General features: G+C 42.9%; 1 protein-coding gene across 10 annotated transcripts in view; it reads left to right on the plus strand.

Moving 5' to 3' along the window:
* tnrc6c1 (trinucleotide repeat containing adaptor 6C1) overlaps positions 1-20,483 on the plus strand; it is a 443,993-nt gene that overhangs the window by 57,902 nt on the left and 365,608 nt on the right. For all 10 annotated transcript variants that reach the window (XM_078401021.1, XM_078401026.1, XM_078401034.1 and 7 more), the window contains exon 2: positions 1,285-1,332. The gene's annotated coding sequence lies outside the window, so the exon portion shown is untranslated. The remainder of the gene's footprint in view (positions 1-1,284; positions 1,333-20,483) is intronic.

Below are 20,483 nucleotides of genomic sequence, written 5' to 3' on the forward strand. Positions count from 1 at the left end.
GTCAAAGATTCAGAGTGCTATTAACACCAATGGAACTAAAAAATAGCAAGTTTTGACATCTCAAGAATGGGAGACTGTCCAAAAATACTGATTTGGTTTAGTTTAGAGATACAGTGCAGAAATAGGCCATTCAGCCCACCAAGTCCACGCTGACCAGTGATCCTCATACACTAACATTATCGTATAGAATAGGAACATTTTACCATTTTTACCAAAGCCAATTATCCTACAAACCTGTACATCTTTGGAGTGTGGGAGGAAACTGGAAGACCCGGAGAAAACCCACACAGGTCACAGGGAGAACGTACAAACTCCGTACAGACAGCACCCATAGTCAGGATCGAACCTGGGTCTTTCGCGCTGTGAGGCAGCATTTCTACCTCTACGCCACTGTGGCACGCTATGACTTAAATTATAAAAGCATTACCTGCTGTAGAATAGTTTTGGTAGAACACAAAGTGCTGGAGTAACCCAAGGGGATCAAGCAGTATCCCTGAAGGGAATGAACAGGCAATATTTTAGGTCGGGACCCTTCTTCAGACTGATTCTGGTGGGGGAGAAAGGTGGAAAAGCCTGCCAAGTGATAGGAGGATACAGGTGAAGGATGGTTTCAGCATGGTGACACGCAATGAATTTATTTTCAAAATGTAGTTAAAACATTACATTAGTATATATGCAAGTACATATTTAAAATCTCTTTGACTTTTGGCAATTAATGATGTGTTTCCACACTGCATAAGCCGTTAGTAGCACTTGTTGCACTTTTGCATGTTTGTACTATTTGTTGCACTATTTGTACACTTGTTAGATGGACCTTCCTGAGCCCTTTGTGGAAGACCCATTCTAAGTTGCAGATTTTTCCATTACTACTAAGGGATATTTTGTTCTTCCAATGATTCCAAATTAATTGTTGATGTTAACACAAGTGCATAAATACCAACCGTAACACTAAACAATTCTAACAAATTGGTTAGCATAGCAAGTTCAAATTTGTCGATGGCTAGGTTCATCATTGCATGAGAATGTGGCTCTTCCTAAAAATGCAGTTAATACTTTGAGATGCATAAAGTGGAAGTAGCTGAACATTATTCACCATAATCATCTTTTTGAAGTTACGAGACAGGGTAAGACTGTCCAAAACTCTGCAGATATGAACACTGTACTTTGTAAAAAAAAAAGCTTCAAACAGGCCAAGTTTCAGAACGTGTATTACTGTTTTTCAATCAATACTGTTTATCATTCTTTATGAACAATTAACCATCTAAACTCTCTATTTCTTTATAGGACTGTTACGAGACGGGAGCATTTCCTGAAGAGTAATCTGATCTAACGGTAAGAAAATAGGATATTTTTCAGATAGATTTTTTTCTCATCTGCCTGCACATGATGGTATCGCTCTATATCCTGCACACCGGCCCCCCTCCCGCATCGCCCTCACACATCTCCTTTAAACTGTGCCTTAAAGCTATGCCCTCTCGTCTTTGACATTTCCATACTGGGAAATGGGCTCTGACAGGGGGTTGGGATACAGCATTGAGCTAGTATAGGGGGTGAGGAGAAGGAAAATATAGAGGAAAAAACTGGTCAGATTGGGAGGCAGAACAAGAATGCCCCAGCACAATGGGGTAGGGCAAGTCTGAACGGCATTTATTTTAATGCAAGGAGTATTGGAAGCAAGGGGGATGCATTGAAGGTGTTACTGAACACATGGGAGTACGACATTGTTGCCATTACGGAAACATGGTTGAAGGAAGGGCAGGACTGGCAGCTCAATATTCCAGGGTATAGAATCTTCAGGAGAGACAGAGAGCAGGGAAAAAGGGGAGGGTGTGTTGCAGTATTAATCAAAGAATCTATTTCTGCTGTAAGAAGGGATGACATATTAGCGGGTTCCTCAAATGAGGCTATTTGGGTGGAATTCAGAAATAGAAAAGGGGCATGCACCTTACTGGGTGTATACTACAGACCCCCAAACAGTCAGAGGGAAATAGAAGAACATATTTGTAGGCAAATCTCGGGGGGGTGTAAAAACAACAGGGTAGTAATAGTAGGGGATTTCAACTTCCCAAATATTGATTGGGATAGCCAAAGTGTCAAGGGCCCTGAGGGTGCAGAGTTCCTAAGGGTCATCCAGGAGGGCTTTTTGAGCCAATATGTTGAAAGTCCAACAAGGGAGGGGGCGGTATTGGACTTAATCTTGGGAAATGAGGCCGGACAGGTGGCTGAAGTGTCAGTGGCAGAGCATTTTGGTGACAGTGATCACAATTCAGTGATATTTAAGGTGGTAATGGAAAAGGATAAAGAGGGACCAGAGGAAAGAGGAAAATTTCTAAATTGGGGCAAGGCCGATTTTAATCTGATAAAGCAGAAGTTGGCCCTGGTGGACTGGGATCAGCTTCTCGTGGGGAGGACCGCATCAGTACAGAGGAAGCATGTTCCCCTAAAGTTTAAGGGTGGGACAAACAAGTCCAAAGAACCTTGGATGTCGAACGATATAGTAGGATTGATTCGAAACAAAAGGGGGGCTTTTGGAAGGCATAAAGAACTTAAGGCACAGACATCATTAGAGGAATACAGAAGGTGTAGGGCGGTTCTTAAAAAAGAAATTAGGAGAGCAAAAAGGGGCCATGAGATAGCACTAGCGGGCAAAATAAAAGAAAATCCCAAAGTGTTCTATAAGTATATCAAGGGTAAGAGGATAACGAGGGAAAGAGTGGGGCCCATCAGGGACCATAGTGGAAAGCTGTGTGTGGAGCCAGAGGATGTAGGAGATGTTTTAAATGAATTTTTTGCATCTGTTTTTACGAGGGAGGAGGGCGATGCGGACTTAGAAATGGAGCAGGAGGGTTGTGATGTTCTTGAGCATATTGCTATTGACAGGGACGCGGTGCTGGAGGCTCTGGCAGGCTTAAAAGTGGATAAGTCTCCGGGCCCTGACGAGATGTATCCCAGGATGCTGAGAGAGGCAAGGGAGGAGATTGCGGGGGCTCTGGCACAAATCTTCAGAGCCTCTCTTGCAACAGGGGACGTACCGGAGGACTGGAGGATAGCTAATGTGGTGCCATTATTTAAAAAGGGCAGTAGGGATAAACCTGGGAACTACAGGCCGGTGAGTCTGACATTGGTGGTGGGGAAGCTGCTAGAAAAGATTCTGAGGGACAGAATCAGTCTTCACTTGGAGGATCGAGGGTTAATTAAGGATAGTCAACATGGCTTTGTTAAGGGAAGGTCGTGTCTGACTAACTTGATTGAATTTTTTGAAGGGGTGACCTAGGAGGTAGATGGGGGTAGTGCAGTGGATGTGGTATACATGGATTTCAGTAAGGCTTTTGACAAGGTCCCACACAGGAGACTAGTCAAGAAGGTAAGAGCCCATGGGATCCAGGGCACCTTGGCAAAATGGATAAAAAACTGGCTTAGTGACAGAAGGCAGAGGGTGATGGTAGAAGGGTGCTTCTGTGACTGGAGGCCGGTGTCTAGTGGGGTGCCGCAGGGATCGGTGTTGGGTCCCTTACTGTTTGTAATCTACGTAAATGATCTGGATGTCAACGTACAGGGCATGATCAGCAAGTTTGCAGATGACACAAAGGTAGGGGGGGGGGGGTGGTGAATAGCGAGGAAGGGATCTGCAAGCTGCAGGAAGATATAGATGAGATGGTCAGATGGGCGGAGCAGTGGCAGATGGAATTTAATCCTGAAAAGTGCGAGGTGATGCACTTTGGCAGAAATAACTTGGAGAGGAAGTACACCATGAATGGAAGGACCCTAGGGAAGACAGGGGTACAGAGGGACCTTGGAGTACAGGTACACAAGTCCTTGAAGGCAGCAGGACAGGTGGACAGGGTGGTCAAAAAGGCATATGGGTTACTGGCCTTCATTAGCCGGGGCATCGAATATAAAAGTAGGGGGGTAATGATGGAATTGTACAGAACACTGGTGAGGCCACAGCTGGAGTATTGTGTACAGTTCTGGTCACCACATTATAGAAAGGATGTGATAGCTTTGGAGAGGGTGCAGAGGAGATTCACAAGGATGCTGCCAGGGATGAAGGGCCTCGGCTATGAGGAGAGACTGAGCAGACTGGGGTTGTTTTCCCTGGAGCAGAGAAGGCTGAGAGGGGACATGATCGAGGTGTACAAGATCATGAGGGGCATAGATAAGGTAGATGGCGGGGAACTTCTTCCACTGGTGGAAGGTTCAACAACGAGGGGACATAGATACAGGGTAAGGGGAGGGAGGTTTCGGGGGGATGTGAGAAAGAACTTTTTCACCCAGAGGGTGGTTGGAGTCTGGAACTCACTGCCTGGGGTGGTGGTGGAGGCGGGAACACTCACAACATTTAAGAGGCATTTGGATGGGCACTTGAAATGCTACAACATTCAGGGCTACGGTCCAAATGTGGGAAAATGGGATTAAAATTAGACTGTGTTGGTAACGGGCAGCGCGGACACGATGGGCCGAAGGGCCTCTTTTTGTGCTGTAGAACTCTATGACTCTATGACTCTATGACTCTACCCTATCCATGCCTCTCATAATTTAATAGACTTACCATCAACCTCTGGTTAGAGCTCTCTCTAAAGCCTCCACGTCCTTCCTGCAATGGAACGACTAGAACTCCATGCAATACTCCAAATGCACCCTAACCAAACTCTTAACCGAGTTGCATCATGACTTCCTAGCTCTCACACTCCATGCCCCAACTGTTCGCTGTTCAGTAGGTTTTATTTATGCTCATGAGAGTAACGCAGTTGGAGTTAGAAAAATTAATGTCGTTTACCAGGCTCAAATTTGTTTTGTTGATGAAACATGGAATAGGAGAAGCAACAGCATTAGCACGACTAACCCCGGCTTACGGAATAGAAAACTTTGTCTTTGAATTTGTGGACGAATTCTGGAAGAATGGGAAATTTCTCCCAAAGTTGTGAACCGTTTAAGTTAATTTGAAGCACTTTACTTTATTGATTTTCTGTTTTCCCGTTAGTATCAAGCTTGCTACATTCCAAATGGGATTGTGTATATAAAATGCTGATCTGCAACAATCGCAGTGCATATTTATATATTTTTCCAAATCAGTAGAGTGCTGTATGTGCAGTTTAGAAATAGTTCCAATGTGAGTGATTTAGGTCTTTTATATCCAGTTAATTTGCAGCACTAATGCACAGTTTTTCTTGCAAGTGCACTTGAGAAATATTGGATTATGCCCGAACAATATAATATATAATTTACATACGATGGTGCAAGACCTTTTTCATATGTGTCGGAAGGAACTGCAGACGCTGGTTTATGCCGACAATAAACACAAAATGCTGGAATAACTCAACAGGTCAGGCAGCATCTCTGGAGAAAAATAATAGGTGACGTTTTGGGTGGGAATCCTTGTCCAGAGATGCTGCCTGACCCGCTGAGTTACTCCAGCATTTTGTGTCAATCTTTTCAATATGTGACCAAACAAGCTTTTTGCTTGAAGAAAGGTCCCAACCCACTTGCCAGTTAACTCCTTCCGCTCCCCCCCCCCCTCACATTATCCACCTATCACTTGCCGCGCTTTGGTTGCAAAGTCATACAGCCTGGAAACAGGCCCTTTGGCCCACCTTGCCCATGCTGACCAAGATGCCCATCTACACTAAACCTATCTGCCCATGTTTGACCCATTTTCCTCTCAACCTTTTCTATTTGTGTACCTGTCTTTTAAATGTTGTTATAGTACCTCCCTCAACTAGCTCCTCTGGCAGGTTGTTCCGTACACCCAGTACCCAGTGTGTATAAAGCTGCCCCTTAGGTTCCTATGAAATCCTTCCCCTCTCACCTTCTGGTTCGTGAATCCTGGATCAAAGACTCTGTGGATTCACCCTATCTATTCCCCTCATATTTTTATAGATCTATGTACTATAAGATCCCCCTTATCTTCCTGTGGTCTGAATAAAGTCCCAGCCTGCCCAACCTCTCCCTTTAGCTCAGGCCCTCGAGTCCCAGCAACAGCCTCGTCAATCTTTTCTGCACTCTTTCCATCTTATTGACATCTTTACTACAGCTGGTTGGCCAAAACTGAACACAATGCTCCAAGTGTGGCCCCACCAGCATCTTGTACAATTGTAACACAGCAACCCGACTTCTATACTCAATTTCCTAATTTATAAAGGCCAGTGTGCCAAAAGCTTTCTTCAGCACCCCATCTATCTGTGACTCCACTTTCAGGGAACTCTATCCTTGTAGTCCAAGATCTCTCTGACCACGGGTGCTGTATGTACGGAGTTTGTGCATTCCCCCCGTGACCGCTTGGGTTTTCCCCAGGTGCTCTGGTTTCCTCCCACACTCCAAAGACTCACAGGTTTGTAGGTCTGATGAAAAGTCTCGACACGAAACGTCACCTATTCTTTTTCTCCAGAGATGCTGCCTAACCCACTGAGTTACTCCAGCATTTTGTGTCTATCTTCGGTGTTAACCAACATCTGTAGTTTTTTCTTGCACAGATCTGTGGGTTAATTGGTTTTGGTAAAACACTGTAAATTGTCGCTAGTATGTTAGTGTACGGGGATCGCTGGTCGGAGCAGACTCGGTGGACCGAAGTGCCTGTTGCTGTGCTGTATCTCTAAAACTAAATAGGGAGGGTCTAAGTAGGGATATGGCTCCAGTGCTAGAGGAAGATATGGAAGCGGATACAATTACAACCTTTAAAAGCCATTTGGACTGATATATGTAGGCACAAGAAACTGGGAATCTTGTGTAGAATACAAAGTGCTGGAGTAACTCAGCAGGCCAGGCAGCACCTTTGGAGAACATGGATGGATAGGTGACGTTTTGGGTCAGGACCTTTCTTCACATATATGGATAGGAAGGGCTTAGAGTGCTATGGGCTAAATATAGGCAAATGGGACCAACCCAATCTATCAATTTGGTTAGCATGGACAAGGTGGGCCAAAGGGCCTGTTTCCATGCTCTTCAGCCCTACCACTAAAGTGGTTATGACATTGAAATAGTAGTTTAGTGTCAGATAACTCTCTAGAATAAAAGAACACTTTCATTCCTATTCCAGAATCCTATGCCTACACAGAATTGAATGGAAATAAAACTACAGGATGTACATACAGTTTCTCTTAGATTGTAATATTTGAGAGATTCACCTCAGGAATAGTTGATTGGAAATTAGAATTCACCTCCATGTTCCATTCCCACCGATTGAAGAGACTTGTTCTAATACTGCTCTATATTGCCCCCTTTTGGGGTTTTGTCTGAACTACATGAAACTTCGAATGTTCGTTTGATCAGATCACAGAATGCTTAAAACCAAATACAGAGTGCTGGAGGAACTCAGCGGGCCAGGCAGCATCTGTGAAGGAAATGTCCCTACTGGAAATATCACCCCCCTCAGCCTCCTGCGCTCCAAGGAATAAAGTATTAGCCTGGCCAACTTCTCCCTCCAGCTCAGGCCCTCGAATCCTGGCAACAGCCTCGGAAATCTCTGCACACTGCCAGACGCGTTGAGTTCTTCCAGCCCTTTGTGCTTTGCTGAAGATTCCAGCATCTGCAGTTTCATGCATCTCCAGCTTAAAATAATTTACAACCTAAGTATTTTTTTCCAATCCTTTTGTTGTCATTTGGCAGCTTTTGAAATCTGTGTTTTACATCAGGGGCATATATATATATATATATATAGAACATATTCTTTAGTTTAGTTTAGAGATACAGTGCGGAAGCAGGCCCTTCAGCCCACTGAGTCCACACAGACCAGCAATCACCCGTACACTAGTTTTATCCCACACAATACACAATTGGGCAGCGCAGTGGCACAGTGGCAGCCGGGTTCGATCCTGACCACGGGTGCTGTCTATGCAGAGTTTGCATGTTCTCCCCGCGACCTGCGTGGGTTTTCTCTAAGACCTTCGGTTTCCTCCCATACTCCAAAGACGTACAGGTATGTAAGTAAATTGGCTTGGTAAATGTAAAAACTGTCCCGAGTGTGTGTAGGATAGTGTTAATATGCGGGGATCGCTGGTCGGCGTGAACTAAACTGAACTAAACCAAACTAAACAATAGGACAATTTACAATTTAGCCAATTAACCTACAAACCTCAACGTCTTTGGAGTGTGTGTGTGCGTGTGGAGCAGGTTTCCAGGTTTATTAGCCTCCAGAATGGAGTCTAGTGTGTAATAGACAATAGGTGCAGGAGTAGGCCATTTGGTCCTTCGAGCCAGCACCACCATTCAATGTGACCATGGCTGACCATGGCTAATGGTACTACTCTAGTGTATAGGGAATGGATGTGAAAGTGAGATACTATCGAACTTGTGTGAATGACAATCGATGGTCAGCGTGGATTCAGTGGGCCTCTAAACTATTTAATTGTGTTTTGTAAATGTCTCAATTTACCGAGACCCCCAAAGGAGAAAGAATAGGTAAAAAAGAGCCCAGGAATATATTTCCTGGCCTTTGGATGCCACTTGTTAAAACTATCATTTAACGTAATGATTTATGTCTTCTGGACAGTGTGTTGGCATTACATCCATTTAGTAACATGTGATCCCAAATGCTGAATCAGTCTTTGAGTAGTAAAGACACAGAGTGTTGGAGTAACTCAGCGGGCAGTTCAGGTGGCACCTCTGGTGGACATGGATAAGCGACGTTTCGAGTCAGGACCCTTCTTCCTGCTGAGTTGCTCCAGCACTTTGCGTCTATCCCCAGGCAAGGAAACAGGTGGATAGGTGACGACGGAGGTTTTGATTCACCGATGGTTGGACAAAGGCCAGAGATGACAAGACAAAATAAAATGTTAGCTGAGGAGATAAGGTATAAAAAGTGAAGCCAGAGGAAAGAATATTGGTGGAAAGGGAAAGGGGACAAATGGGTGTGCATCATGGTGGGACACAGGGAAAAGAGGGAGAAAAAGATTGGGTGGGTTGTTTACCTAGAATTGAAGAATTAAATCTTCATATTGTCGGGTACCTGCAAATATATCCCCCTTTATTCTACTTCTGCAGCAAACATTCATCCAAATCTCTTGATTAAAATAGTATTTCCTACTTGTGATCGGTGTTCCTTTCACATACCTCTGATTATAAACGAAAAATGAATCTGATCTGCCTTGTTTTAAGGATCATTAATTTGTAGCTGTGTCTTCCGTCGTAAATTAGATGAATAATTAATGGTCTGGTTACGTCTTTATTATACATGCCTTTTAGCATGTTAAAGATCGAGACTCTCTTTCAGCACTAATTTAACCTTCTGGCTTCATTTATGACTTCTTTTAAAATGAGCATCTCTTTTAATTTTTTTTTAAAATTTCACTAGTGCGACAATGGGGTGCCAAATTCCAAAATGGCCCTGGCAGAGAGAATGTAGAGTAAATAGAAGTTGCCCTTTATGGTAATGAACAAATGTTCCTCTCCACGGTAACCAAACTTGCACTTTTTCTTGATGAAGGACGTGATTTACATCTTGTGTAGGAAGGAACTGCAGTTTAAACCGAAGCTGGACACAAAAAGCGGGAGTAACTCAGTGGGTCAGGCAGCATCTGTGGAGGAAAGGCATAGGTGATGTTTCGCGTCGAGACCCTTCTTCAGACTGAGAGTCAGGAGAAAGGGAAACGAGCTTTGTTCCCTGAGCCACTGCTCTGTGGCTTTTTTTCAAACTCCTTGGGTTTCGGAAATAACTTGCACTTTCCAGAAAAAAAATTCTGCTTCTGGTTAATTCATTGCGCAGTCTGACTTCACACAGCTGAATAAGAGTTCATGTAGCCAAGAAAATGTAGCCGTTTTAAAAGTAACTCTGCCGATTCTAGTTCAGGGCAGCTGTGAATCTAATCTCACAACCAAAATTCCCTTTTCACTTCCTAAAAAAACCCTGCTAATAATGGAACAAAATCACTTATTACCAAAACAGGACTTTAGTAGAACTACTATGGCCTTTTGTGTATTAGGTGTCAAAATTAGAATGGCATCTTTGCTGAAACTAAAATAAGCATAGACTTTGATTCCAATGGCGCGAGGTTATTGCCAACAGCTTAATGTGCTTTTAAATGTGATTCTCACCCCAACTTCTATTTTAATTCCTCTCGGATCTGGGGAAAGAGGCCGGTTCTGCCGAGGCTGTCAACCCACCCACTATTGGGTCCAAATTGCCTTTTTGGCAGTTAAATACCTCTTGAAATTGCTTGTTAACATCTGCCAAAGGTCTGTGAATGTAACCTCGAGATCCAAAGATCTGGAACACAGACTGTTGTTAAACAAACAGAACTGCATTTTAAAGTAGGTGAATTTTGTTTCTAATTCTGAATGATTTTTATATTGGTATGGGCGACAACTATACAAGTACAAATATCTGAAATCAATCTTTAACAAGACTATATGGTATGTGGCATGTGCTCATTGTTATAAGATCAACATGATAGCTTAAAAATGTTTTCATTGTAAATGCTTGATCCAAGAATCATAACAATCCATCCTAAGTGGTTACATAAGTCGTTAACTTTTCTCAGAAGAGATAACCAGACAATCCTAAAGCAGAAAAATGGGAAGAAAAAAAATGTCTGTGAAACTTTGTGGAATGGGTCTTCTTCGAACTTGGCTGTTACATCGGCTTCTTAGAACCACTGTCAATGAAACAGATCAACGTTATGAGCTGACAGTGCGGCACTTAGCCATTAATGGAGGTTGAAGCAACGTCTGTTCCAGAACCAAACTGCCCAGGCTCGTCTGAAGAAGGGTCTCGACCCGAAACATCACCCATTCCTTCTCTTCAGAGATGCTGCCTGTTGCACTAAGTTACTCCAGCTTTTTGTATCTATCTTTGGTATGCCCAGACTCGGAGCCTTGAACTGAGAGGAGCTCATTAAATTATTTCTAAAACTGAGGCTTCAAAGACATATAGGTTTGTATGATAATTGGCTTCGATAAAGATTGTAAATTATCCCTAGTGTACAGGATGGTGCTAGTATACAGGGATCAATGGTCAGCGCGGACTTGATGGGCTGAAGGGCCTGTTTCCGCGCTGTATCTCAGAAGGAATAGGAGTATAATTAGGTCATTCTGCCCATTAGTCTACTCCGCCATTTAATCATGGCTGATCTATCTCTCCCTCCTAACCCCATTCTCCTGCCTTCTCCTCATGACGTTTGACATCTGTACTAATCAAGAATTTATCTATCTCTGCCTTAAAAATATCCACTGATGGCCTCCACAGACGTCTGTGGCAAAGAATTCCACAGATTTTCCACCCTCTGACTAAATTAATTTCTCCTAATCTCCTTCCTAAAAGAACGTCCTTTAATTCTGAGGCTATGACCTCCAGTCCTTGACTCTCCCACTAGTGGAAACAACTTCTCCATATCCACTCTATCCAAGCCTTTCACTATTCTGTATTTTTAAATGAGGTACCCCCTCATTTTTCTAAATTCCAGGGAGTACAGGCCTAGTGCCGACAAAAGGTTAACCTACTCATTCCTGGGATCAGTCTCGTAAGCCTTCTCTGCACCCTCTGCCGAGCCAGCACATCCTTCCTCAGATATGGTGCCCAGAATTGCTCACTATATTCCAAACGTGGCCTTACCAGCGCCTTATAGAGCCTCAACTAAAATAACTAAACTAAACCACCAGTGACCACTAACTGGACCAAGCTTGAGCCCAGATGTATTTAGAGATTCAGGTATGATACCAAAAGTGTAGATTTGTTTGGCATAGTGTGCAAGATTCTGGTTGAAGTCACATAGGTGCAGAAAGTTTCATGAGGAATGTATTACCAATAACCTGCCTCCAATCTCTCCTGGGCAAATCTACATTGGACCTCTATGTAATACTGGTCTGCCCCACATTTTCATGAATTATTGAGTTACTTTGATCTTGTCCTTGGCTAATGGCTTAAAGCTGACAGGGTAGCAGTCTCCATGAGCACATTATACTTCGACTCAAATTTCCTTTCGACATATCAGGGGGGCAGCAGTAAAGTTGCTGCCTCACATCACTAAAGACCTGGATTTGATCCTGACAACGGGAGCTCTCTGTATGGAGTTTGTACGTTCTCCCCATGACCACATGGGTTTTCCCCGGGAGCTCCGGTTTCCTCCCACACTCCAAAAACCGACAGGTTTGTAGGTTAAATGGCTTTGGTAAAAATTGTAAATTGTGTGTAGGATAGTGCTTGTGTATGTGGATCACGGACTCAGCGAGCCGAATGGCCTGTTTCCACGCTGTAGCTCTAAACTAACCTAAATTAGAATATGGGCTATTCAGAAGAAAATTCAAACAGATTCATGAACACTATTTGGTTATGCAATGTATTGTTGCTTATGTATCAATCGATGCACCATTTTGGCTTAAGGTAACCGCATTCTTAGCCAACTCATTTACAGCACCATGCTTAAAACTAGTGTCTTTCATTTCAGAACCTCCACTGTGTTAATAATGTTAGTGAGTCTTAGAGTCATACAGCACGGAAACATACACTTCAGCCCAACTTGTCCATGCCGACTAAGAATGCCCATCTAAGCTACTCACATTTGCCCATGTTTGACCCTTATCCCTCTAAACATTTCCCATCCATGTCCCTGTCCAAATGTTTTTTAAAAGTTGTTATAGTATCTGCCTCAACTACGTCTTCTGGCAACCTATTCCACATAACCACCACATTATGTGGAAAGATTTGCCTCTCAGTTTCATATGAAATCTTGACCCTCTCACCTGAAACCAATATCCTCTTGTTTTTGATTGCCCTACCCCTGGGCAAAAGACACCATTTATTCCTTTCATAATTCTCTACGCCTCTACAACATCATCCACAGCCTCCTGCGCTCCAAGGAATAAAACCCGAATGGTATCTGTATACTACCAAATATAATATGTGTCAAAGATATTTCTTCTGCTCCCTGTATGTTTGTGTGGCTTGAGTTTGCAAATACTAAGTTGATGGACATATTAAATGCAAACAGCTTTCCTTTGTAGTATAAAAATGCAAGTCCATGTATTTTTGTTCAATTAAAATATCCACAGATAACTTGGACATTGATTGTGGATGGAGCAATTATTAGCTTCTTAGAATCAGTGTCAATGAAACAGATCAACATTGAGCTGACAGTGGGGGCACTTAGACTTTAATTGAGTTTGGAGCAACATCTGTTCCAGAACCAAACTGGTCAGCCTTGATGCCTTGAACTGAGAGGAGCTCATTGAAGTATTTCTAAAAATGAGGCATCTTTCATCCTCTATTACTACATCCTCTAGTTGGATACTTCTAAATACAAAATACTCAAGTATTCTGTAGACTGGGATATTTATTACAATGGTTTCGTTGCAAAGCTTAAAAATTGCTGGCATATGTTTCTGAATTTTCATAAGTTCGTAAGTTATAGGAGCAGAATTAGGCCATTCGGCCCATCAAGACTACTCCGCCATCCAATCATGACTGATTTATCTTTCCCTCTCAACCCCATTTTCCGGCCTTCTCCCCATAACCCCTGACAACCCCTATTCTATGGAACAGTTCATTTATAAGTTGTGCTTCTCATCCAGTGTAAGGTTTAGTGAACTAAATGGACCCGGGACTTGCTTTTGCCTGAGCCAAAAAACAATTGGAGGTGTCGTGCCAAGTCAAATATTTTGCCAACTTTTCTGTGAGTCATGGGCTGTATGTTTGGAGCAGTGATGCAGAAGTGCAGTTATTTATAGCTGTAACCATGGAAAAAGAACATCTGCAAAATTTGATCAGCATTTCTACAATTTTTGTCCCTTTACTCCAGAGAAGTGGATAACAGCAAAGGTATCCAAAAGATATAATGTGACTTGCATCTGAAGATCTGTTTATGCACTTTGGTTTTGTGCTGGTGCTGTCCCCGTTATGGCAAAAGTTACGCATCAAGTCTGGCGCCAAAATATGCTGACTACAATGGCAAAATGGCGATGACAATCCAAGATGCGACTCTTTGTCTGCAAGCCACACACTACAATCGCTCCACTCTTTTAAATCACTACACCGACAGCAGCATTTCTTACTTTAACTGTGCTCTTGCACAAAACAATATTCACATTATTCCCCTTATTAGGTATCTGTGCACTGTGGGTGGCTCGATTGCAATCATGTATTGTCTTTCCGCTGACTGGTTAGCACGCAAAAAAAGCTTTTCACTTGGGACACGTGACAATTAACTAAACACAAGCTATGAATTTATAGGTTGTGCAAAAGAATGCAAAAGTGCTGTGCACACGTGTCAATAAAAAAACATGAACCATTGAATGTGGATTAAGTACCTATCGAAAATAAGTGTTCCAAAACCATAAATTTATTCCAATAACGTATTCCTCCTTGTGTCCAGATGTATTATTCTTAGTTTGGTTTAGAGATACAGGCCATTCGGCCCACCAAATCCACGCCGACCTTTGATCACCCTAGTTCTATGTTATCCACTCCTTGTTCACGAGGGGCAATTTTACAGACGCCAATTAACCGACAAACCCGTACGTCTTTGTGACGTGGGAGGAAACCGGAGTACACAAAGGAAACGCATGCGGTCACAGGGAGAACGCGCACAATCCACACAGACACCATCTGCGGTCAGGATCGATACTGGGTCTCTGGCGCGTTGAGGCAGTGGCTCTACCAGCTGCACCACTGTGCTGCTCTATAAAACAAATATCCAAATAATATTCAATGATACTTTATTGTTACATGTACCTCGGTACAATGAAATGCTTTGTTTTGCATACAACCCGGTAAAACCATACAGCACTCCTCACCTAGGCTCTACGATACGATACGAATCGATACGATAGAACTTTATTTATCCCAGGAGGGAAATTGGTCTGCCTACAAACAGTCATAAGCACAACATGATACACGAAACATGAAATTAAAGTGACGAGTGGGAAGTCCAGGATTGGGGTTGTGCAAAGATTGGGGAGGGGGGTGGGAAGGGGAGTCAGTCTACCCCACGACAGAAGGGGGAGAAGTTGTACAGTTAGAGTGGGGGGGGTGGGGGGTGGTGGTGTTGTACAGTTAGGAGAAGGAGTTGTACAGTTAGAGTGGGGGGGGGGGTGTTGTACAGTTAGAAGGGGAAGGAGTTGTACAGTTGTGTCGCACTGTTGTGTCACACAAGTGTTGCCACGTTCTGGCGCTGACAAGATTACAAATGTTTTCTGAACAGTCCTATTATTCCCCCCTATCTACTGCCTGCCTCCGCACATGACTGTTGCCCGTGCCGGGACCCCTTCTTTCTTGTTAAGAATAATTATTAACAATAATTGTGTTGTGACGGAATACATCAGCCTCATTAACACACAGCAAAATACTTTTAGTCTTCAGTGCAATGATAATAGAAGCCTGCCAAGATGTTAATTTTAACAACAAATGAAGAAAACTGTCGAGAACCAGATCACATAAGGTGGCAGATGCAACACTGTGTAGGGAGGAACTGCAGATGTTGGTTTAAATCAAAGATTGACACAAAGTGCTGGAGTAACTCAACGGGTCAGGCAGTATCTCTGGAGACATGGCAGTATGACAGCACTGTGTTTAGTTTAGTTTAGCTTGGTTTAGAGATACAGCATTGAAACAGACCATTTGACTAACCGAGACCGCACTGATCAGCGATCACCCTGTACACTAATTCAATACCACACACTAGGGTAAATTTACAGAAGTCAATTAACCTACAAATCTGCACATCTTTGGAACGTGAGGGGAAACCGGAGCACCCGGTGAAAACCCACGTGGTCACGGGGAGAACATACTACCTTTGTACAAACAGCACCCATAGTCAGGATCGAACCCGGGTCTCTGGCGCTGTAAGGCAGCAACTCTACGGCTGCACCACTGTGCCACCCTGGTGCACAGGGAAGTGTGTTTCTTGCATTTCTGTGCAACCCTCACTGGTTCCAGAGCTGCTCAACAAGGTGGTGGGGGTGTGGGTGAGATATTCCTTTCAACAAAAATGAAATTGCATCTGAGGGGCTTGAGGAAGGAACATGGTACTGTCTTAAATTATGCCGTTTAGCATAAGTACATTTTAAATGCTATGATTTGATTAGCTCTTATCCTTCGTCTCTGACAATGCATTAATTTTAATCATCTGCTCTTTGACATAGATTCTGTTGCTGATTCATGAACAGGCAGCAGCTCCTGTTCACTAAGACAATTAGAGCATTTGCAGAAATCCTACACGTTAATGGTGCACACTGCTGCAAATACATGAGATGTGCTGATTTTTTAAAAAGAGATCATTGTTCGGGAAGTTCATACCTATTTTATATGAAATGTTAAAATATAGGACACCTATCTGTGGCTACGATGAGAAAAAATGTTTTAGTTTTAGTTTAGACTTTTAAAGATACAACGTGGAAACAAGATCTTTGGCCCACCGAATCCGCAACGACCAGCGGATTAGTTAGTTCCATTCCACACACTAAGGACAATTTTACAACTGACAATTAACTTACAAACCTGTATGTCTTTGTAATGTGGGAGGAAACCTGAGCACCCAGAGAAAACCCACGCGGTTTAGAGATACAGCACGGAAACAGGCCATTCGGCCCGCCAAGTCCAGGCTGACCATTGATCACCCGTTCACACTCGTTTGATGCTGTCTTATATTTTTCATCCACTTCTGGGCAATTTTACAGAGACCAATCAACCTACAAACCTGCACATCTGTGGGATGTCGGAGGATACTGTGGACGGCTTGATTGTAATTATTGCATAGTCTTTTCGGTGACTTGATAGCATGCAACAAAAGCTTTTCATTGCACCTCAGCAAACGTGGCAATAAATTAAACTAAACCAAATGACTGGGGGAAATGGTCTTTTCCTTGAAGCTATCAAGCTGTACCGTACAGACTTGATGAGTGCTTAAGCTGCATTAAACTTTAATCTACTTTTCCCGTTAATTTACGTTGGAAGACTATATCATCAATTTAATTATAACATTGTTCACTGTACACTTATGTTTGTCAGTTGTGCCTCGAAGTGGACGGATTTGTCTTTGCATATTCCTGCAGATTTATAAACACTGGCTTCCAGGCAACTGGAAGGCTATTTTTGGTCAACTGATTGAAAGGTTTGATAAAAATGGAGCTTTTATATGTAAAGTTTTGAATTCTCTGAGAAGAAAAAACTAGGAATGTGGGCAAAGGCAAATTAACTGTTCAGTGTAAGTTAATGTGTGAGTTTCATCAAAAGAGACATAAATCTTAAAGGAGTTAACTGGTCATGAATGGGACCCAGAGGTTACCTGACACTGATAATAATTTAGCCTAAACTTTGGTGTAGTTCATATTCGGATGTCAGTCCTCGATCTTCTGACACTACCTCAATGGGTATTTGCAGTCAACAGGGAACTAGATTGTGAGATTCAGTGAAATTAAAGTTGTCAGTGATAACCTTGCAGAATGATTCGGCAATCTCAATAGCCTATTCAATGGCACTTTATTGTCACATGAAACAAGGTACAGTGAAATTCAATTTTGTGTACAGTTCAGTACAAGTATACAGAGTCACCAGTTTTGGCGCCATTTTCAAGTCTCAGTTGTTGTAAGTGCAGGGTTCTTGAACTGACCATGAAGGCCCGTTGTCCTGGCGGCATTGCAAGGTCGACCTGGCCAAGAGTAGCCATGGGTCCTCCGCCGCTGCTCCACCACTGCTGTAGGCAGCCTTTGGTCCACGTGCTCGGCCTCTTCGGGTAGTGCCTGGTCCAGCCGAGCCTCCGGCTGTTGCAGAGCCTCCTGCCGGTGGCCCACTCCACTGTCGAGGCAGTGCTCTTCCTCATGCAGCCAGTTTGCTTACCGGCCCTCCGTCCAACTCCTTCCTCTCTGGGCGAGTGGGCCGCGCCTTCGGGGCTGGTCCTGTGTCCATGACGTGGGACCTCGGCAGGCTTGCCAGGTTTGCTCGTGGATCTGGCCACAGTTTTCCAAGAGGCTCCATCTTTTCAAAGCCCAACTAAATTTAGTCCTCAGTTCAATGGTGGCTCTGGCACCCATCACATAAATATTAGCTGAGCAATTAGCTTTCTTGCGTCCTCAAAACGTAGAAGTGAAAACATAGTTTTATATCATACATATTAACCAGATTGCATGAGGTAAATGTTGTGTTATGTGTAATCTTGCAGTGATCTGTGTAATATCGTATATCAACAATAATGTTTTGAAATATTTGTCCAATAATACAAACCACAACATTTTTTTTTAGGGCTGAGAGTTTGCTAAGCAGTAATTATATCTACATGCATCATTAAACACTCACTTGTACCACCTGCAACAAAGTGTGACATTTCTAGGGTATTTTCACAGCAAGAGTAGTTCATAGACACCTTAAGCTTTCATCAGATCATTTGATTACATAGGGGAAAGTCAGAAACACCATGGGCATGAGGGAGCTGGAATTCCCTGAGAGCATCTTGTGGCATTGTGTATTGAATGTAGCTGCCTGTGGAACAAAGGCAACCACAGAATGTGGGATTCCTTCACAGTTTTGTCATTCACAGTTTTGTCATTCACTGTGTATAAACTGGGATTTAATCATAATTAATCAAACCTTTAATTTGGCAGAATAGACACAAAGTGCTGGAGCAACTCAGCGGGTCTGGCAGCATCTCTAGAGAAAAAGAATGCGTGACATTTCAGGTCGGGACCCTTCCCAAAATGCCAGAAGAAGGGTCCCGACCCGAAACGTCACCCATCCGTTTCCTCCAGAGATGCTGCCTGACCTGCTGAGTTACTCCTCAACATTATGTCCTTATTTGATATAAACTAGCGTCTGCAGTTCCTTGTTTCTACATTGTTAATTTGTCAGATACATTTTATTATATTTGTGTTCACTACCAGGTACCCTTGCACTGTTTTCAGATTTTTACTATTATCCTGGTTTAGCCTTTATAATGATCATTCTTTCCTCCACCTTAATTAAGAGACCTTGCATTCAAGAGTGTTTTGGAGAGGCTTGTGCGTATGCCGGGAATGGAGGGATATGGAATATGTGCAAGCAGATAAGTGTTGTCCTAAGACAGGTCCCGACCTGAAATGTCACTATCCATGTTCTCTAGAAATGCTGCCTGAACAGCTGAGTTACTCTGCACTTTGTGTCTTTTTTCCTGTAAACCAGCCTCTGCAGTTCCTTGTGTCTCCAGATAAGAGTTGGTCTTGGCATTATGTGCAGCACAGATATTGTGGGGTGAAGGAGCTATTCCTGTGCTGTACTATTCTATGTTCTATAATCTTATATCTCCCTTACTTACACAAGAAGTTGCCTATTTATCTTAGTATCAAATCTTGTCTTAGATCTTAGGAATTATTTTTAAAAGGTATGCGGTTTAATACACAACAAAATGAGGTCCAGTGGTGACCCAGCATACAAGCTAAAAGATAATGGGATGATCAAAGATAGTCTTCTCTTTGCAAGTGTAGACAAATATTAAACTTGACAAACTCCAGCAGGCTTTGTCATGCCCCATTGCCTTCAACAAGGATACAAATCTTATCCTTTAAAATCATACCAAGACCATTAGGTGTAGCACACATCCTGAAACTGAGAAACCATGCTATGCAATAGATGATGATAATATTTAATTACTACCCATCTCAAGTTTCAAAATGGAAATTTACATTTCAAAAGTGCAACCTACCACACATTTCTTTAATATAAAAAACATACTCCTTAATCTTTTCCCTCATGAGAATTAATTATATGGTATAAAGCCACAAAATCTCTTTCCTTGGATGTTTCATATTGGAATGCATCATCAAAAATAGTGTGACAACATTGTTAGGTTATGTGGCAGATCATCAAAAGAGCATTACCACTGTGTTTTGGTGCAAGACTTGAAAGAGTGGTGCATCTCCCTCCACATGAAACACTTTAATAAGTCCAACACTGCGGTTTTATTCCTGATGATTAACCATTTCCAGGGCAAACAATTGCAGACGTGGTTTGTAATGGGCTCCAATGAAAATGTCAGAAGGTGTACGAGGTTAAACAAGGTGATGGGAATGGGGTTTAGCAAACGAGAACCCAGCTAAGTACAGTGGCGCAGTGGTAGAGTTGCTGCCTGACCACGCCAAAGACCCGGGTTCGATCCTGACTCCAGGTGTTATCTGTATGGAGTTTTTATGTTCTGTTTGGGTGCTCCAGTTTCATGCGTTCATAAGTTGATAAGTTATAGGAGCAGAATTAGGCCATTCGGCACATCAAGTCTACTCCACCAATCAAACATGGCTGATCTATCTTGCCCTCTCAACCCCATTCTCCTTCTTCTCCCTATAACCCCTGACACTCTTACAAATCAAGAATCTGTCAATCTTCACCTTAAAAATATCCATTGACTTGCCCTTCACTGTGGCAATGAATTCCACATATTTGCCACCCTCTGACTAAAACAAATTCCTCCTCATCTCCTTTCGAAAGGTACGACCTTTTATTCTGAGGCTATGGCCTCTGGTGCTAGACTCTCCCACTAGTGGAACCATCCTCTCCACATGCACACTATCCAGGTCTTTCACTATTCGGTAAGTTTCAA

Source organism: Rhinoraja longicauda, chromosome 6 (assembly GCF_053455715.1).
Source record: "Rhinoraja longicauda isolate Sanriku21f chromosome 6, sRhiLon1.1, whole genome shotgun sequence".
NCBI classification, from domain to species: Eukaryota; Metazoa; Chordata; class Chondrichthyes; order Rajiformes; family Arhynchobatidae; genus Rhinoraja; species Rhinoraja longicauda.